Genomic DNA, 19,001 nt, shown 5'->3' on the forward strand with positions numbered 1-19,001 from the left:
ACTTTTTAATAACACAGACTTGTCAGAACAGAAGTGCTTCTGGCCTGGAACAGGCTGTGCTATCAATGGCATGTATATTGCTGAGGCTGAGGTGGCTTCACTTTGACTTGACACAAACCCAATCAGGATATGAGACCTCTGAAGATTTTCATCTTTATCTGAGGTCTCACAGTTGTTAGGCAAGTGGGAACGATATTGATGTCTGTATACCGCCTTGTCGTTCACACCAAAAAGAGAGAGAGAAAGAGAGAGATTCCTGACATTTATCTCTTAAACAAGACATGTGAGCAGTCAGACACTGTCTGACAGGACAAATATTTACTGTGCCTGCGAACAGCGGGCACAGTAAATATGCCTGGATGAATATGAATATGGCTGGACTGAATGCCAGTCCAGCCAAGGCAAAGACTCTGACCCGAGCTGATCGACGTTCAGCGGAGACACCAGGTCCCAAAGGCTGAGGATTAAGGACATTATTTAACACTGAACCATGCACAAGATTTGTCTTGTTGGCCCTATATCAAAACTGGGCATTTTATTTTCATTTCCTGGATTCTCCGTGGGTTCATGTTCTTTAGGGCAAGTAGCTGTGGGACCTTTTCATTCCTGCAAACTCTGTCTCCAGGCCAATCTTTCACCCGGCAGTCAGAAGGATTATAGGACTGCGGAGTTCTTCTGAAGATTTGCTAGCTCTCCTCCAAAAGAAAAATTAGACTCCTGAAGATCCACATCGCCGCTAAAAGTAAGCAAGGAGATAAGAGACCCGTCTGGGGATTGTGGCTAGAAAAGCACTCGAGGCATTTTGCAGCAGAGTCCTGAACAAACCACCGAGGAAAAGGAGGGGCGAGAATTTCCACTAACAAGCTTGACAGTTATTCTGTAGCTCGTAGAGAAGTCGTGCTTACTTCAGCAGCGTTACTTTTTTAGACAGAAATGTCTGATTAGCAACCTCCTAGAGTGATGGTGCTTGACACTGGCCACAAAGGCGTTTGAGAAGTTTTATCCCCTGCCTTTCATATAAAATACTTAAAGTTCTGCTGCTGCAGGCAATATTTGGGAATAAGTCTTTATCTCTCCGCTCCGCTAGCTTCCCAGGTGACCTTCCTTTCCAGGGAAGCCATATGCTGCTTGCTTCTGATGCTCCCTGGTTTGATTCCATTGAGTAAGCTCTTTAAACTCTCATGCCTCAGTCTCCTCAACTACCTGAGATGTTGGAGAGGAAGTAAATGAGAACACGTGTCTAAAGCTTTTCTACAGCCTGAGATTTTTGAAGCAGGCACTCATTACATGTTAACTCTCATAGTTATCATTTTGACAAATGTCGGGCTTGTCTCAGCTAAGCTGAGGAGTTGAGGCTTTCTCCCTGCCTTGGTCAGGATAATGAGGGCTGGGTGTGGCAGACATGATAATAGCCCCCAAAAGATGTTCATGTCCTAATCCCCAGAACCTGTGAACATTACCTTATATAGCAAAAGGGTCTTTGCAGATGTGATTTAGATGGGGGAATGATCCTGGATCTAGTGTCATCACAGGGTCCTCACAAGAGGAGGGAGCAGGGGTCAGAGTCGGAAGACAGGATGACAAAGCAGAGCTCAGAGAGGAGAGATGATCCTACACTGCTGGCTTTGAAGACAGAGCAGAGGGACACAAGCCAAGGAATGCAGGAAACCTCCGGGAACTGGAAGAGGCAAGGAAACGGAATCTCCTCTACAGCTTCCAGAAGGAACACAGCCCTGCCAAGACCTTGATTTTAGACCAGTAAGACATCTGACCTCCAGAACTATAAGATAATAAATTTGCATTACTTTAAGCCAATAAGTGTATGGCAGTTTATTCCAGCAGCCCGAGGAAACCAATGCACTGGGTAAACAGTAGAGACCTGTGGGTCCCATCAGGAACAGAGGCAAGAACGCAAAGGAAACTCTAGAGGGATGGCCTTGGGGACATGGACTCCACGCCACAAGAGGGCTCCTTGCAGAGGCCTCAGCCCTGCAGGGAAGAGAAACTACTATCCCTCCTGGAAAGCCTTGGCATCAATGACGCTTGCCTTAAGGCCTCGAGGGGTGAATAGAGGGGCTGGAGGACATGCTCTCCATAGGGAGATTCCAAGGTGGAATATGGGAAGTGAGAACTGAATGGCTATTGGAGGACAGGGCTGCTGGCTGCTGTCTCCTCAGAGAACTGCAGAGGAAGCGGTATGATGGAAAGGTGTGGCCACAGCAGTGGGCTCAGTTTCCACAATCTGCTTAGGCCCTCCTGCAATAAGGATGCTATTTTCACACAGGGCTTATGAGACTCGGTCTCATCTTTCCATAGACTCTGCACTTTTTTCATTTCCCCTACAGGCCAGCACTCAAAAAATACGTAATGGATGAATAAACGAATAAATGAATTTTTACTTGTTGAACCAACAAGTAAAAAGAGCCCAGATGTTATGACAAAATATCACCATTTCTCTTGGCTTGGAGGTGGGGGTAGGGGGTTGGGAATGGGAAGGAGACTGGGAAAAGATCCTTTTCTTCCTTTTAATATTCCTAGGAAGGGCCTGACTGAGCAAATCCCTTCCCTGCAGTCAGACATACTGGCAGGTATCCTTAGGCCCAGATTAGAAAGATGGCTGCGGGCCCTAGGTGCTGCTGCTGTCGTTGGTATGCAGGCAAACGCTCCCAGCACATTTGAAATCTGAGGGGGTGGATGCTAATAACCCATAATCAATGTTGCATTTGCCAACAGCCAAAAGAAAAATGAACCTTTAATTGAGCAAGATTTGGCATCAATCAATGATGTGACTTTAGTCAGGCAAAACCGACAGATTACTGAGCCGGACACCCAACTGTGAGAATTGCTCTCTACTGGGGTGAAGAATGCAAAATGTGGATAAACAGCCCATCTTGCCAGGCCCGGGATCATAACTCACTGGGAAAAAACACCTCTTGATATCTGTTTGTAAATCTTTTTCATTTTTCTCTTTTTTATGTTCTAAGAGCTTAACTTACTTTGTACCTCTGAGCCCCTTCACAGAAGTTTTGTGTTCTTATACACTAATGATAGTTTCTAAGAAGCCATTGGACACAATGGAATCAGCAGATTCCCAGCACCCACCCAGAGAGCTGATAGAAGAGGAGCTTGAAGAAGCAACAGTCGGAGGCTAGAGAATTCTGGCAAGATGGTGGGGACGACGGCCACACAGGTTTTGGATCTTCCTAAATACCCACCTAAAAACACAGATACTAAGTAGCAACACCAAAAAACCTGGCCAGGGACAACATTTTTCACAAACTAGCTGATGGGGTATCCCCATGAACCCCAAATACAAGCAGGTCAGGATAAACCACCAAGCCCTGAGCTCCTTCAGTATCTGTGAGGGAGTAGAGGGAAGTCCTGGGCAGCTACAGACCCAGCATGGGAGAACTCCAAACACCAACAGATGGGAACCGCTGCAGGCCTGAGACCAGCAGCTGTTATTGGGAGGGGTTTTGCTCAAGCCAGTGGGGGCGTGCAAGGGATCTGTGGTCTGCTCTGAACTAGGAACTTTTGAAACTGACCAGCCAGGGTTCCCCTCCAGCACAGGGCCCCAGAACAAGAAAACTACTAGGAGGGAAATCAAAACTGAGCCGGCGCGGGCTGCAGACTGATGAAAATCAGCGTGTGTGTGTGTGTGTGTCTGTGTGTGTGTGTGTGCATGTGCGTGTGCGCTGGTGGCCTCCCCCCAACCTGCCGAAATGCTTGGAAGGCTCTTTCCTTCCCAGGCCCTCCTGTTGCTCTCAGTCATTGCTTTGATGACCTGTGTGGACACAGTTCTGCAGCTCCAGCACTTCTCAATCCTTTCAGACATGGTTCTGCATTCACCCTCTGGCTTCATGCATAATTCCAATCGATTAGTCCTAATTCTGACCCCGAGAGTTACAAAGAAATCTCCTCCCTCTTCCATATGACAGGTTTCAAATATTTGACAACTGCTATCAGGGGCCCTCTAAAGAACCTCTTTTTCAGGCCAAGCGTCTCCAGGTTCTTCAAAAGCTCCCTCTACAATGTGACTTTCTGAAGCCTCAGTCCTGGCCACCTGCCTTTGGGCTTTTTGCAGTGCAGAGAAGCAGTATGGTATAGTGTAAAAAACACCAGTCCTGGTGCTAGAGAGCTTGTGTTTAAGTTCTAGAATTTCTACCTCCTGGCATCAGTTTTTTATCCTCTCTGAGCCTCAAGATTTTTCATCTGCAATATGGGGATAATATGAAATCCTGGGTTTATCGTGAGGCTCAGGGAGTTAATAAATGTATCTTCTTTGAGAGCCCTAGAGCATGGTAAAAACATATATATATACACACACACACACACATACATACATGTTTGTGTATTATTTCTCCAACTTGTAACATCAGTAGCACTTCAAGAGCCTGGAACAGACCACTCCAGAAGTGATCTGTTTAGAGGAGGGCACAATGGAACTATTCTATCCCTATTCTAGTCCAAGGCTTTTCTTAATGTAGTTTAAGTTACACAAACTTGGCAGATCCTTACTGAGCCGGCAGTCAACTAAGCAAGAGCCACTCCATTTACTTTAGGCTCGTAATTGTCTCAGACGAGGTTATACATAATGTCACATGTCACCTTAATAAAGAGAGCTGCTTTCAGCCCCATATAAAGGGCCTCCTATGTTGAATTAGATGGGCCCATCATTCTTTTCCCAACTTGGTCCCAAGGAATATTTTATCTGGGAGGAGAGTACAGAGATTATCCTTTCTCATTAAAAAACATTATAGTCATATACATCTAAAATTCATTTTCCTCAATATCCTTTCATTGATCTTCAACCCTGGAACCAATCTAAAGATTTAAGTTATTCCCATCTTCGGTATAATCTGCCTCTTCTGGATAATAAACTCCATATACCCACTGTAGGACATAGCACATCTTTTTACTCAACCTAGATTTATGTCTTTCAAGTTTCCCAGGGTATCTTCACCAATATGCCAAGATTTGTTGAACAGCTTCACCACATGGCCCATGGGTTCTTGATTATTTCCTTAAATACTGCCCTAAAATCCAGCCATCTTTTAAAGTCGGCAGTAAAGTTTTAGAAAATCCATGTGATTCGCTGTTTTCATGAAAGTGTACCTTAAAAAATAAGAGGCAAAGCATGTTATTCACCTCGGGTAAGTAAGCAGAATCTCCTGGGAGCCCGGCAGCTTGGCTTGTGAGACCTGAATCAATGAGCCTATGTCCACGTGGTGTCAGTTACCTTGGATTGCCAGCCAAGAACATAGGAAGAAATAGCCTCATGGGGAGTAATGTTGGAAATCAAAACATTCACACTTTATTGGAATCATTTGTCCTCTCACATGCTGTGAGTGCACATAAGCTTTCAAATATATACTCTTTTCCATGCACCTACTTCCAGATATAGGACTGCCCTTACATCCAACAAGAATACTAACTTCACATACATTATTGGTGAAAGGGTGATGGCAATATATAGGCGTGTAACGATATTATCCAGTGACAGCAAGGCAAGGAATAAATTCTCACCTCATAAGACTTCAAAGGGAAAAGAAGCTGGTGACTAACCAACACCGGGCTCTGGTTAATAGTCCCACTGGTGACAATTCCCAAGTGATGTTGATCAGCCAAACATTTGAGTAGCTAAGCATTTGAGTAGCTAAGCACATCAAAGGCCCCTGTGATATTTACATCCATGTGGCTAGATCTGGGACTTAGTTGGATGTATATTAACAAAAAATGTGTTTGTCAAATATCCCAGACAAGATGGGTGGATTTTCACTGTTTCAGTCCCTCCCCTCCCTGGTGCCCCTTATGCCATTTGTATTTTGTAGTTTATGATTTCCAAGAACTACCTCTAAGTTGTTGACCTCAGTATATCTCCCAGTGAGATCGCAAACTCTGTGAATACAAGAACCAGGTCTTCAGATCCCTTTCTCTCCTCACTCAGGTCTTAATCCCAAGCCTTTTATAAAGCAAACACCCAACAGGTATTGCCTCACCAAATGGCCTCATGTGGTCTCAGAGATATCAACATGACGTCAGTCTTGAATTGCATTGCGCTGCATGACAAGAACTGTAAAGAGGGAGGAACTGGGGCCGGGCACGGTGGCTCAAGCCTGTAATCCCAGCACTTTGGGAGGCCGAGACACTTGGGAAGGGCGAGAACAGGGCAGAATCAGCGAGGTCAGTGCCAGATTGAGACCATCCTGGCTAACACAGTGAAACCCCATCTCTACTAAAAAAAAAAAATACAAAAAACTAGCCCCGGGTGTGGTGGGCCGGCGCCTGTAGTCCGAGCTACGCGTCCCGGGAGGCTGAGGCAGGAGACATGGCGTAAACCGGTTAGGGAGGCAGAGCTTGGCAGTGAGCTGAGATCGGCCACTGGCACACCTCCCAGCCTGGGTGACAGAGTGAGACTCTGTCTCAAAAAAAAAAAAAAACAAAAAAAAGGGGGGGAGGATCTGGGGCTTGGAAACTGTCCTGCAAAACCATCTCTCCCCACTCCTACTGCAGATCCAATGATTTGTTGGTCCTTTGATGTATTTTTGCCTTGGTTGTATTTTTTTAAATCATGCTATTTGGGTTTTGTTTTCTTTCAGGTAGTGAGTTGAAGAGATAACCCTTTCTAAATTGCCAGCATTCCAAAGAGTCACAGGTATGAGGCCAAAGGCACTCCCAAACAAGAAAGGTCAAGTGTGGTCACTCACCCGAGAAGCAGAGCAGGGCAAACCACTTGCCCCCAATCAGAGACAGTCCCTCCGTGTGAAATGCCAAGAAGCCTGCTTTTGATTTGTGGCAGCCTATAACCTGGCCATTGCTTGAGGTCTGAGTCTTAATACATTTTCTCCACTTTCCAAGTGTATACTTACTTAAATTTTAGAATCATCTGGTTATAAAGTCCTAGGGGTTTTGAGGAATAAAACAACAGGTCAGCATGAAGTTAAAGAAGATAAATGAACACAGACCATGGGAACAAGGGCTGATGCCTGCTGGAAACTCAGCTAACCTGGTGTCGCAGAGGCACTGGCCTGATTGCTTGAGGCAGCTGGGTCTGAATTAAAACTGGACACACCTGGAAATGATCATTTTGCAGTTTGCTTGGCCTCTTCCCTATGGGTGGACCTGGCCGCCTTGTCTTATGTAAACAAAGTCACACATTTCTGGCCAAAGAGGTTGATCGAACTGGCCTAGCACATTCATGACAGGGACTTCACTGTCAGGAACAGATCAGCAAGTACAGAAGGAACACACTAGACAGGGAGACAAGTTCATCACCCACAGTCAGTCTCTCCTGGCCAAATACAGTATGACAAGAGACATGCTGCTTCACCTGAGTCCCTCTTAAGGCAGACCGGCAGCTCCCCAGTGCCCCAGTGGCCCATACAGGACTGTCTCCAAGCAGCTAACAGACAGTGGTCACTGGTTGAGCCAACAAGAGCTTGGTCTCAGAGGTCCTAAGTCTAGAGCCTGGAATGAGGGCGAGGAGTCATGTTCCTGATCTCCCTTGCCATCCGATGTAGGGAATGTTGAAGGTCACTTTCATCAGACCCACAGAGCTAACCATCCCTTTTATAAAGACTGAGTCCAATGGGCTCCTGGCACACACCCTGGCAGGCAGGTTGGTTTGAAAATTTTGAAAAAATAAATAAGCAAAAGCAAGCAAACCAAAGAAATAAAACCAAAAGGACTGACTTCTCCAGCTGACAGGGCATGTCCTATACCCACCTCCAGGAGCTCTGTGCCTGAGCCCAGCTGCCTCCTCATTGGAGGACTATCCATGTCCCAAGCTACCTCTTTCATGAGAAGCCCTGCTTCTCTCTACTTTAAACCACCTTATAGTAAAGTCAGGACAATCAAGCAGTACAGTCAGTAGCCAACCCAACTGGTATGATGACCCCAACATCACTGACTGAGTAAGCCCAAAACACAGAAGGTCAGTCCCTTCAGCATGGTCCCTTTGGCAACTGGAGGAAAAAACACTGATGTCATGGTTTTAAGACTCAAGCAATGTGATCTACACTAGTGGGTAGAGCACAGGTGAGGGGCATCCAGATATGGTCCCACTCCATTCATGACTGAATCTGACTGTGGTGCTGGCTCAGGAATGATTTACCTGGCACAGTGGTGGGCATCTGACATTTCAGGATTTGGCGGCTAGTTATAGTCAAGGCAGTGACATGGTTTCTGTGACTTTCCTTTGATGAAGAAAGTAGAGTAAGGGTTGCACCAGAGAGGAATCATTTTACTTACAGAAACCACTTGTGCAAATTTAAATAAAGGGATATTTATTCTAAAGGTCTGGATTAAGTGGATCCAAGGAGAAGGTGACCAAGTAGACCCTGGAGCTGGGCCCATTTGGAGACCCCTGTAGCAAGCGTGCCTGGACCTTCACCCTAGCACCCGCGCATTGATCCCACTCAGCAGCCTGATTCCTTCCTCTTCATTTTCCAAGAGAGGAAATCTGATTGGCTTCTGGCCAGTCAGAATTGGTCCCTTTTTAGTCAATGAGATTGAGATAGAAAGGGGACATGATGAAAGGACTCCCCTTGTCTGATTAGAGTAAATGTAAGTCCTCTGGGAAGAGAGTGCAGGGACAGGAGGAGACTGGTGGGCAGTTCTGCCACAGAAGTCACCTCCTATTTGACCCCTTAGCAACGGGGCAGGATTCTTCTTTGTATCCCAGCATTATGACTCAGAAGAGTAGACCTGGAGCAGGGAAAACCCTTCCAACCTGGCCATCAAGGCTGATTAAAGGGAAACCAGGTGCCTTCAGGTCAGTACATAGATCATTTGGGAAAGTTGGGATGGGGGTGGGAGGGAAAGGGCAAGATGATATGCACGTTGCAGATTAATTAAATGTCTGCATAGAGTGGACTCCCCTGCCTCCCTCAGACCCTGTCTCCTCTGTGCTCCCACCCAGAGGAATGGCTAATTGGCAGAAGGTCAGTGCAGTTACCTAGACTCATTCCAATCCGTCCGAGAGGCAGGAAGGGCAAGGAAGGAGTGGCTGGATGACACACTTTTATGCAATCATCTGGAAATCTAATTTGTGGAGCAAGTAGCCATCTGTTCCATGGGTGATGTGCCAAGGTACCTGCCAACAACAGAACAAGCTTTCTGCTGTTCGGGTAACTAATTGCATCTATGGGACCAACACAGCATGAAACTCAACCCGTGGTATATGATTTCCAACTAAATTACCACTTTTGCTTCTGCTTTTCTTGGGGAGCCAGTATGCATATTACAGAGTCTCTGAAACAGCAGCAGAGAAACAGAGAGGTTGGGCAGCCCCGTGCCCCCCAAAATGGGATAGGACAGCAGGTGTCAAGGGTAGCACGTTCCCGGAGCTGTGCAAGAGACTGTGGCTTTGCTCTAATTTCTTTTTCCCTTCTGAGAAACACGGAAGTTTGACTCAGTATGAAGCTGGGGAGGGTAGTCAGGGCCTAGAAGTGCTAAGTTGCTATCAGTGATTCCTTTTATACCTTTCTCTTTTCTAAGATACCTCATTTAGAAACTAGAGGGAGTAGAATGTACTGGAGGTACGAAATCTACATCTTCACCCCTATCACCAGGGATGGCATGGTGGCCAACAGTTGCTTTTTTTTAAAGTTTCAATGGTAGTTTCATCCAGTGTCATAAACTCCTCAGAGAAGATGACCTCTTGTTGTTTGGTATCCCCTACGACAAGCATCACCCTGCAGGAAGCAAGCCAATAGCAGGTGGATTCTCTTTTACCTTCCACACCCGCTATTCCCAGAGCCCCGTCCATAGGCAAGAGAGTCTCAAAGAGCCAAAGCAGACTTGACCCTAGGTTTTTGTACTGCTTAATTAGTTATCAAGAATGGATGGCTGGATCCATATCTATTCTGCCTCAAGAAACTTAACCCCAAACTCTTAGTGACAGTACAGTTTTTCATCTCTGTTTTTTTTTTTTTTTTTTTAAAGAATATATCAGCATCTTCAAAAGTGTACCAAGAATGCCAGTTGTCATACGGGCCTTAGTATCAGCTGCTTTGGACTTCCAGTGGACTGGGAACAGGTCTCTCATCATATACCTGGCTGTCTGCTGGGCTCTTTCCAGCCTCTCATTAAATCCACATCATGCTGGATTGGCTCTGAGCATCAGTGAAAAAAAAACTTCCTGTTTTCCTGACAAAGCAGAACCTAGCACACTGCCCTTGTGTGATGAATACTTAGTGATTATCTTGGTGCAACCAAGAGGAAAAAACAAGGGATTTAACCAGCAGGGGGGAGTATGTTTAGCACTCAAGATGCTAAGCTGCTAATAATCAGCGTGAACCAAAGGTACTTCTGGCTCTCTGGTTCTCCAGGGGTGGGTGAAAGGTGTTGCATCAGAGCAGCTGCGGAAGGCAGCTCCCTAACAGGCAGAACAGCCATTCGGCTGGGCCCACTATGAAAAATAAATAAGACGTACTCAAAAGGATGAAATCAGCCTTACAGAGATGTCTCCATTAGCCACGGGAATAGAAGTTTCAGGTGGAAACCTCAGAATAATCCCACAAAACAAAACATGATACCTAACAGTCAGTTATGAAATGGGTTTTATGAGGTTTTTGGTGTTTCATTTTTTTTTAATTTAAGAAGTGACTATAGAGTACCTTCTTTCTGACTGTCTTTTGCTTAGAACTGGGAACCCATGAGCCAGATGGCAGAAGGACTGTTGGCCAGGATTCACAATTCAGTGTCACCTCAGAGGTGACATGAGCCCCAAGAGCGTGTTGGTAAATGTCTAACAACCGGCTCTCCCATAAAAGCCCTGATTTGTAGTGTTTGCCATTTTTAGTGGTGTAAATGCTCCCGCCACAGCTGGTTTCATGGTATCAACATAATGTTACCGAACAGACTGTTAGAAGAGATGCACACAGATAGTAGCATTTCCAGACAGATTCACCAGGTGTAACAAAGAAAACCCAAGAGCATAGACAATAGTAAAATATAGCCAAATCGTTAGGAAGTCATGAATTTTGAGTACTTGTTAGCTTTGTTTTAAAAGTAATTTATTGAAGTGTGAGTTTATATCATTTAATTTTGAATACTCTTTCTGGTTCACAAAATGCCTGAATATTGAACAAACCTTTGCAGGCTTGTATGAGACAGACCCCACACACCACTGTATCCACCAGAACAGAGGCTGAATTCAGGTGACAGAAACCAGGAGACCCACCAACTTTGATGGGGCCTAGACTCTTATGACTACATTCAAAGAAAGTAATCACTTTTCATAAAAATTGATATATCAAAAAAAAAAAAAAAAGCCAGTGTCAAGGAACACCTAAAATGCACTTGTATGGCTTAGTCTACCATTTGAAACAAAACATTTGTCAAGCCTGTAATCCCAGCACTTTGGGAGGCCAAGGCAGGTGGATCACAAGGTCAGAAATTCAAGACCAGCCTGGTCAACATAGTGAAACCCCGTCTCTACTAAAAACACAAAAATAGCCAGGCATGGTGGCACGCACCTGTAGCCCCAGTAACTCGGGAGGCTGAGCCTGGAGAATCAGTTGAACCCGGGAGGTGAAAGTTTCAGTGAGCCGAAACTGTGCCATTGCACTCCAGCCTGGGTGACACAGTGAGACTCCATCTCAAAAACAAACAAACAAACAAACAAAAAATTTGTCAGTAAATTTCTCGTATTGGCACAATATTGATATCTAAAGGCTTTCCATGAAATTCAATATGTAATAGAAATTACGGTACTGGAAAATTGTGCTCAAGTGAGCAATCATTAACAAAACTCTAATCTTAATTCAACTAAACTTAAAACCTTAGGAGATTTTAAGAATAAGAAAAAAAATTTTTTAGGATCTCTTAACTTACATCTCATTCTCAATTTTATTGACTAGGTTTTTTTTTTTTTTTAAACTCAGAGTATCTGATCATTGTTTTTGTACAAAGGGGAAAAGTAGGAGGCAGTTTCCTCTCCAGGAGACATTGGGCACAGATATGTAATAAACCACAAGGCAGAATTGTCTGTTGCTTTAGATTCTATGTATTTGAACTGTAAAGTGTCTTTCAACTCCAGAACTCTGGGAATCTACATTTCTATCTGAAGGGCCAAGAAATTCCTTTCTGTCATGTGTGAGCTGGAAGAGTTTGTTTGGAAACTCTGTCAGTGATGAATTGTGCTTCCTCTGTCTGGTTCTACTGGGTGCTGCAGACACGCATACACAAGTCCATGGCAAGGTCTACGAAATTCTCATACACCAGGAGAAATTCACCCAAAAAGTTCATTTCAGCAGCGTTCCTAATAGTTAAAAAATGAAAACAACTTAAGTGCACGGTAAGGTACTCGAAAAGCTCAAAACAAGCCCCGCCCTGGGCCTGCTTCCCGCAATAGCCTCAAGGTCTTTCCTCTTCCGCTCAGTCATCCTCAGAGGTGGTAGGAAGTGGTGAGAGATCTAGAAAGAAACGATCAGGCAAAGGCTGAGTTTTCTGTGCCAGGAAACATGATGCACAGTCTCTTGGAGACAAAGTAGAAGTAGAAATGTCTCTGGGGACAAAGTAGAAGCTGGTGATACGAAGCAAGTCTCCAGGAATAATGTGCAAATGACAAATTTCCCAACCCTGTACCTGTAAGAACTCCAAAATTTCCTGGACCAGGTGTGGCTAGGGAATTATTCAATTCCATAATTCCCATGTGGGGTTCTGTTGTCCCCCCACCCCCACACTTTCCTTGAGTCGACTACCTTTTGCCTCTTCAGTCACCACTGCCCACCCCCCTACTCCAGAGAAAAATTAGGTGTCCAAGTCCCTAAATCTGGTGCCACTTCCATTTCCACACATCCACCTTTGTTAAGTTCTGGTGAAGGAAACTACTTTAGATCTTTGTTCAAAAGTCGTATATTTCAAATACAGTTTTATGTGGTGAAATTCTACCTTAAGCTGGCATTTATTTGACTCATTATTCTAACAGAAAGGTCTGGTTCAAAACAGCAGAGTTAGCTGATTCTCAGCTAGTAATGGTTGCTAGGAAACCATTCTGTGGCAAATCAGAATCACAGAAACTCTGACTTGCCCATCTTGTGAACTCCTATGGAATTAATGCAGGCTCGACTTGTCCAGTGATGAATCAGTACTGCCCAAGGATATCTCTTCTCTCTTACTGTTAAATTGTTATTTAATAATTAACTTTTATCTATAGTTTATGTCTTAGCTTTCCAGTTAGTTTTTAAACTTCAGAGGACAAGTCTCTCGTCCTGTGTACTTCGAGCCCTCCACTTGCAAATGCCTAGTCGGCAGGGCTTAACCAATATGCACTGATTGTATTTGAAGGCAGGTGGTCACATGGAAGAAATACCTCCAGATTGGAAAAAGAACAGTTTGGTACTTTCTCCCAATAACTGAGTTTTCAAAGCTATTTTGTTTCTTTGGCTTGTATGTCTGTTTTCTGCTCGTAAATTTGAGGCCACAGAAAACTTGGTGCAATAGTCAAGAAACAGTTATATGAATTGATGCAATTTCTTTAGAGAACAATTTGGTAATATTCGTTAAAGCTGGAGATACATGTAGGCAAGTCTATTGCTAGGTGCATAAAATTCTCATACACCAAGAGAAATTCACCAAAAGAGCTCATTTCAGCAGTGTTCATAATAGTTTTTAAAAAATGAAAACAAATGTTAATAAAGAATAGATTTAAAATGGTGGGATGAGTGTGGTGGCTCACGCCTGTAATCCCAGCACTGTGGGAGGCTGAGGCAAGAGAATCACTTGAGGTCAGGAGTTTGAGACCTGCTTGACCAACATGGTGAACCTCGTTTCTACTAAAATTCAAAAATTAGCCAGGTATGGTGGCATGCACCTGTACTCCCAGCTACATGGGAGACTGAGGTGGGAGAATTGCTTGAACCTGGTAGGCGGAGGTTGCAGTGAGCCAAGATCGCACCACTACACTCCAGGCTGGGCAACAGAGCAAGACTCTGTCTCAGAAAAAAAAAAAAAAAATGGTGCCAGATTCCTACAACAGCACACTACACTAATATCATTCTATGCTACACAATGCTATATCACACTAGGCCATACTAATAATAGTTAAAATGAGCTGGAGTTACATATGTCAACATGGTAAATCATTGGACAAAACAAACCTATTTGCAGAGAAATGTATAGCATATGATATTGTTTAGATAAAGTTTAAGATGTGTTATACCAAATTGTGTGTATGAATATAATATATAGTAAAAACTTACAAATACTATATTATGGTAATAAAATCACTAAATTCAGTAAAGTGGTTGCCTTTGGGAAAGGGGGAAAGAGGATGTGTTTGAGGACTATACAATTTTCCAATAATGTTTTATGAAAAAATATATTTGAAAAGCATAAGCTGGATATATATTGGTTATATTATTCACCATAGGTTTTTTATGTTTTATGTATTCATTTTCTTTCTGGAAATTTGTTTTAGGGTGACAAAAGGCCCATGATTCTTTCACTTGGGCAGATCACTGCGCAAAGCTGGCACAGGAGAAGATAGTTAATTTCGGTTCAGGTATTTGATTCCTGCCAAGTTAGATGGATTCTTTTGAAGTTCTGTCTACACACTAGCAAGCTCACATGAATTAGGTCTTTTAAATATCAGTTAGAAAACAAAGGAAGGTCAGACAATGAGGCATGATTTTTTAAATATAGTAAATAATAATCTTTCTTTGTTTTGCCTTGTCTGAATAAAGTTAATTATAAAAGCAGTATATCACTTTGGCAACTAACAATGCCTAGAGTGATGGCTCCAAAGCTTTAATAAGCATAAAAATCACCTGGGACGCTTGTTAAAATGCAGATTCCCAAGTCCCACTCCCTCCCTCACCATGATGCTGAGTCAGTATAGCAGGGTTGAGGCCCTGTCATTTCCATCTTTAGCAACCTCCCCAGCTAGTTCTGGTGGGTGAACAGGGTAACCTTCGAGTAAACTGGGACTCTCTCAGGCAGATAGTCCTAACCATGAACCAGAGAACGTTAGTGATTCTGATTATGAGAACATACTGCGAGCACTGCGGGTGTAATATTAATATTAGCCAATAATTATCTGCTTGAAAATTCACATCTACAAATGATCACATACAGCATCCATTCATTCACCAAATATTTATTGAATGTCTATTATGTGCTCAGTACTCCTTTGCTCTTCCTTCATTCTACTCTGTGACTCTCTTTACATATATCCATATGTAGATTTTCACATAAATGTGGTCAAAAAATTCATCATCTTGGCTTTCTCTTTTTTTTTGCCCCCAAAGTCACACTGATGTGCCAGGAATACTTTTTCCTCATGAAGTTGGCGGGTAAGTGCAGTAATTTTGTGCTTAACCACCTTTCCTATTCTCCTGCTTCTTCCATCTATATTAGCCACCTCTCACCCAGATAATCTATGTTAACACCTTAATACGTACCCTTCAATATATTTCTTTATGCTCATAAGATCTTATAAATACATAAGCACAGCATATTTATGTATACGAATGACTCAGTGTAATAACATATACGGTCTCTCTTCTGGGAGCTGACCATCTTTCGAAGGAGACAATACACATTTACAAGACAAAGCGGGGAAGCTTACACACATGGCACAGTGCCATAGCAATACAGTGAAAAAATAGATGGAAAAGACCTATCAGCATGAGGGTTGCAGCTTATGAGAGGCAGAAAATAGAAAGTGTAAGGGGTCATCAAGAAAATCCTCACTGTCATGGTCTCCACATGGACCGCTCGGATCAAAATTAGCTCAAAACCCAGATGCTATGTGTACTAGAGACATGTCTGCCAAGTCAAGAAGGATATGTCTCTCCCTCAGAGGACAGAGCTGAGGGGAGCATCCCTCCCTAAGGTGGAGTTCCTGGACCCCAGGAGCATCGTGGGCCTGGAGCCAGGGGAAGGTCAGGTGAGCAGAGGCACCGTATTCAACTGAGCAAATGCCACGGTGATATTTGCAGGCACAATCATGTAAATGTTATTTACTGTGAGAAATGCATTTCTCAGGCAGATGCTTCCCACCATCTATTCACTTGGCTGCCTCAGAAAGAAGTGATTCTTTGCTCAGTCTCCCAGGTGGGTGTTGGTGTGTCAGGGGTCCTGTGATTGAGACTTGGCAGGCAACTTACAGGTGTAGCTAAAATCCTCCTCTTGGCTGGTGAAATGGGCTTCTGCCCCAGGAGTGGCAGGGCCTGAACTTGTAGCCTTTGAAGGACACATCAGTCTCCTCCTTCCAGGGCAGCCCTGTGACTTCACTGAGAAGGGAAGTGAGGCTTTGGGTAGAAGCCGCTGCCTTGGTGAAACCAGCATCAGAGCTCAGGGATGCAGCAGGGTTACAAAAAGATGAGAAAGTGACACAGAGACAAAGCAGCCAAACAACAAGCAGTAGGGGTCTGTGAGGCGAAAGGAGATTGCTGCCTGTTCAAAAGCCCTCGCTTCTCATTGCCTACTGGGCAGCCCTATTCATCCAGCATGGCTTTTATGTTTTCAGTCCTCTTGGCAGAACAGAAATGTAGGGTCAGAGGCTCTCCAGTCCTTGGCTGGACCAGGTATCAGGTGGAAAAATAAAGTCTGCTAAACAAAGAAATCCACAGCATGACTTTCAATGCTACCTGGGCTGGCCCCATACCACTCAATGGAAACAACCAGAACCCACTAGAATCCTCTAAGAAATATATTTGTTGCAGTCCTACCAAAGTAAGGTGATAAAGTTTAAAAGCCACTGCACCTGGAATTGAATACCTAGAAAGGCAGCACAGTAGAAAGAAAATGAGACATCAGTGGTTAATATTCCAGCCCCACCACTTGCCTACAGTTCCCTTAACCTTGCTGAGCCTCCATGTCTTCATTTGTAGAATGAGGATATTAACATTCTCCTGCTTAACTCAGCTGATGGATGTAGGGATTGTGCACGGCGATGACCACTACAGCATTTTTGAAATAGTAAAGGTTATATCATGCTAAGGTATTTATGGCACTGTTTCAGATCTTCTGCTACTGAAGATTTGAGAGACCATGATCATGAGGCCTCAGGAGACATGTACAACCTAGGGACACTTAGTGAGGACACCCAGGCAGTGACTAATTACCTGCTAAACGTGGTAGAGAAGAAATGGCCACAGCCATTCAGAAAATCAAGTGATGACTCTGGTCTATAGGGTATAGTTTCAGAGAGGGGTTGGGAGTTGAGTCAGTTCTTGCAAATTTACATAATGGTACAGTTAAAGAACCCAGGTAAACACAAAGCATATAGTGGCTTTATTAGAGGGTAGAGGGAAGTTATCTGTGCCCCCAAGTTGGCAGGGCATCTGTGAAGCTAAGCCCACACACCCCCCTTATGAAATGGCCTCTAGGTGTCCTCTGCTGACCCCACCTACCTTTTAGATGAGAGATAATGAACTACAAAGAGCCCTCCAACCCTTCATTTCCTCATACTCCTTTCGTTAGGTTTTTCCCCCAAGACCCTAATGTTAGGAAAAATTTTCTACAATTAAAATTTCAAGCAGTAATCCAGGCACTCCAATCTACTTTGTAGGGCAGAGTGTAAATGATAGAAAAATAAGTGTATGTCATTACCTTTTCCCTACTTATTACTTATTCAAAATATAGATGGCTGCCAATCAGCTCTTCAGATTAGCATGAGATCACCAGTGTCACTGCACTAAACTAACAGGATAATCCTTTCTTTAAAATTTTATTTTTGTAGAGACAGGATCCCACTGTGTTGCCCAGGCTGGTCTCGAATTCCTGGGCTCAAGTGATCCGCCAACCTTGGCCTCTCGAAGTGCTGGGATTAGAGGCATGAATCATCATACCAAATTAATAGCATAATTTTAACCAAAGAGCAGAGAAACTTGGCATTTTTGTTAGTAAATACGTTATTATCTGTGTAAATGTACAACTTACAAGAGACTTTCTGAAATATTGAAGAGAGTTCAAATATCTAATGGGACCTGAAACCTCGGATTTCTAGGTTGGCAATCACTTTTCTAGAAGGTAGTTTATAATCCACCTACCATGACAAGGAAGTTAAAAATAAATTGTCTTGATCAACTTTGAGGCTTAGAAGTGAAATGAAGGTGACCAGAAGAGCATCCACGCTGTTCATCTTGGATCTTCCTCCTTATTTCCCACATACTTCAGAGCGGGACCCTCTGCCATCGGCCCAGTGGGTTTCTTCCGAACGGGACTCAGTGGTGGACCCTCGGCCACGAAAATCTCTTCACTCAGAAGCAGCCTGGACGTGTACTCGGTTGTCAGGAACTGTTCAATTCCCCCTCCCCCACCATTAGCCCTGCTCCCCTCATTCCCCAGCCACATGCCTCAGTCATCTCTTCTTCATCCCAGCCCCAGACGGGAGTCCACGCTGAGCTTCTCCCAGGCCAGGGCATCTGGGCCAACCCTAGTCCAACCCGTTCACTGGGCTGACTTGCCCGAAACCACAAGGCTCACTGGGGCTGAACTGAGCCTGGCACCAGGTTTTCCTGCCTCCTAATCCATTTCCCTTTCTGTTTCTTCTTTGGAATGCAGAATTTGTAATGTATTGGTGTGAAATAAAACAACTAATCTCAGAAATTCCACCATGGTTTTCACAAAGCAGTGTTGTAACAACAGGTTTAAGGCCTAAGGAGGAATATTGGAAAATAAAAGTTGGTGAGTAAGAATGCATTGGACCATCTCCAATAAACATCAAAACAGAAAGTGCTCTGAATTCCAAAGACTGGTATCCATAAACCAGGCAGAGAGATCTCTAGAGAAGAGAAGAGTTGTTTGCTGGTGGAAATGTCCTTTGAGCAACTTCCCTATCTGCCATGTCGGTTGGTCTCCTGGGCAGACCACCTGCCAGGAGGGATTACCATGCAGGCAGCTGGAACGATTCCCCCTGTGCAGCAACATCTGCATGTGGAAGTCTTGAATCCTCTTGTGAGATCAATAAGCATTCTTTCCCTGGGATCAATCCCCCATACATACACTGATAACAGAGCTTCTGAATCCCCAGCACCAAGACCCAGCCC

At 44.1% G+C, this 19,001-nt stretch overlaps 1 long non-coding RNA gene across 2 annotated transcripts; it reads left to right on the top strand.

Moving 5' to 3' along the window:
- The first annotated feature begins 13,107 nt into the window (after positions 1-13,107).
- LOC108542409 (uncharacterized) lies at positions 13,108-18,478 on the top strand. Of its 2 annotated transcripts, none has more exons than XR_001889269.1 (4): positions 13,108-13,344; positions 14,426-14,509; positions 15,255-15,299; positions 18,047-18,478. It is a non-coding gene; the product is annotated as an uncharacterized LOC108542409 (long non-coding RNA). The 2 variants fall into 2 exon arrangements; XR_001889270.1 differs by having other exon boundaries at positions 18,053-18,478.
- Positions 18,479-19,001: the final 523 nt, after the last annotated feature.

This window comes from Rhinopithecus bieti, unplaced genomic scaffold (genome assembly GCF_001698545.2).
Source record: "Rhinopithecus bieti isolate Rb0 unplaced genomic scaffold, ASM169854v2 scaffold_20892, whole genome shotgun sequence".
In the NCBI taxonomy this organism is placed as follows: Eukaryota; Metazoa; Chordata; class Mammalia; order Primates; family Cercopithecidae; genus Rhinopithecus; species Rhinopithecus bieti.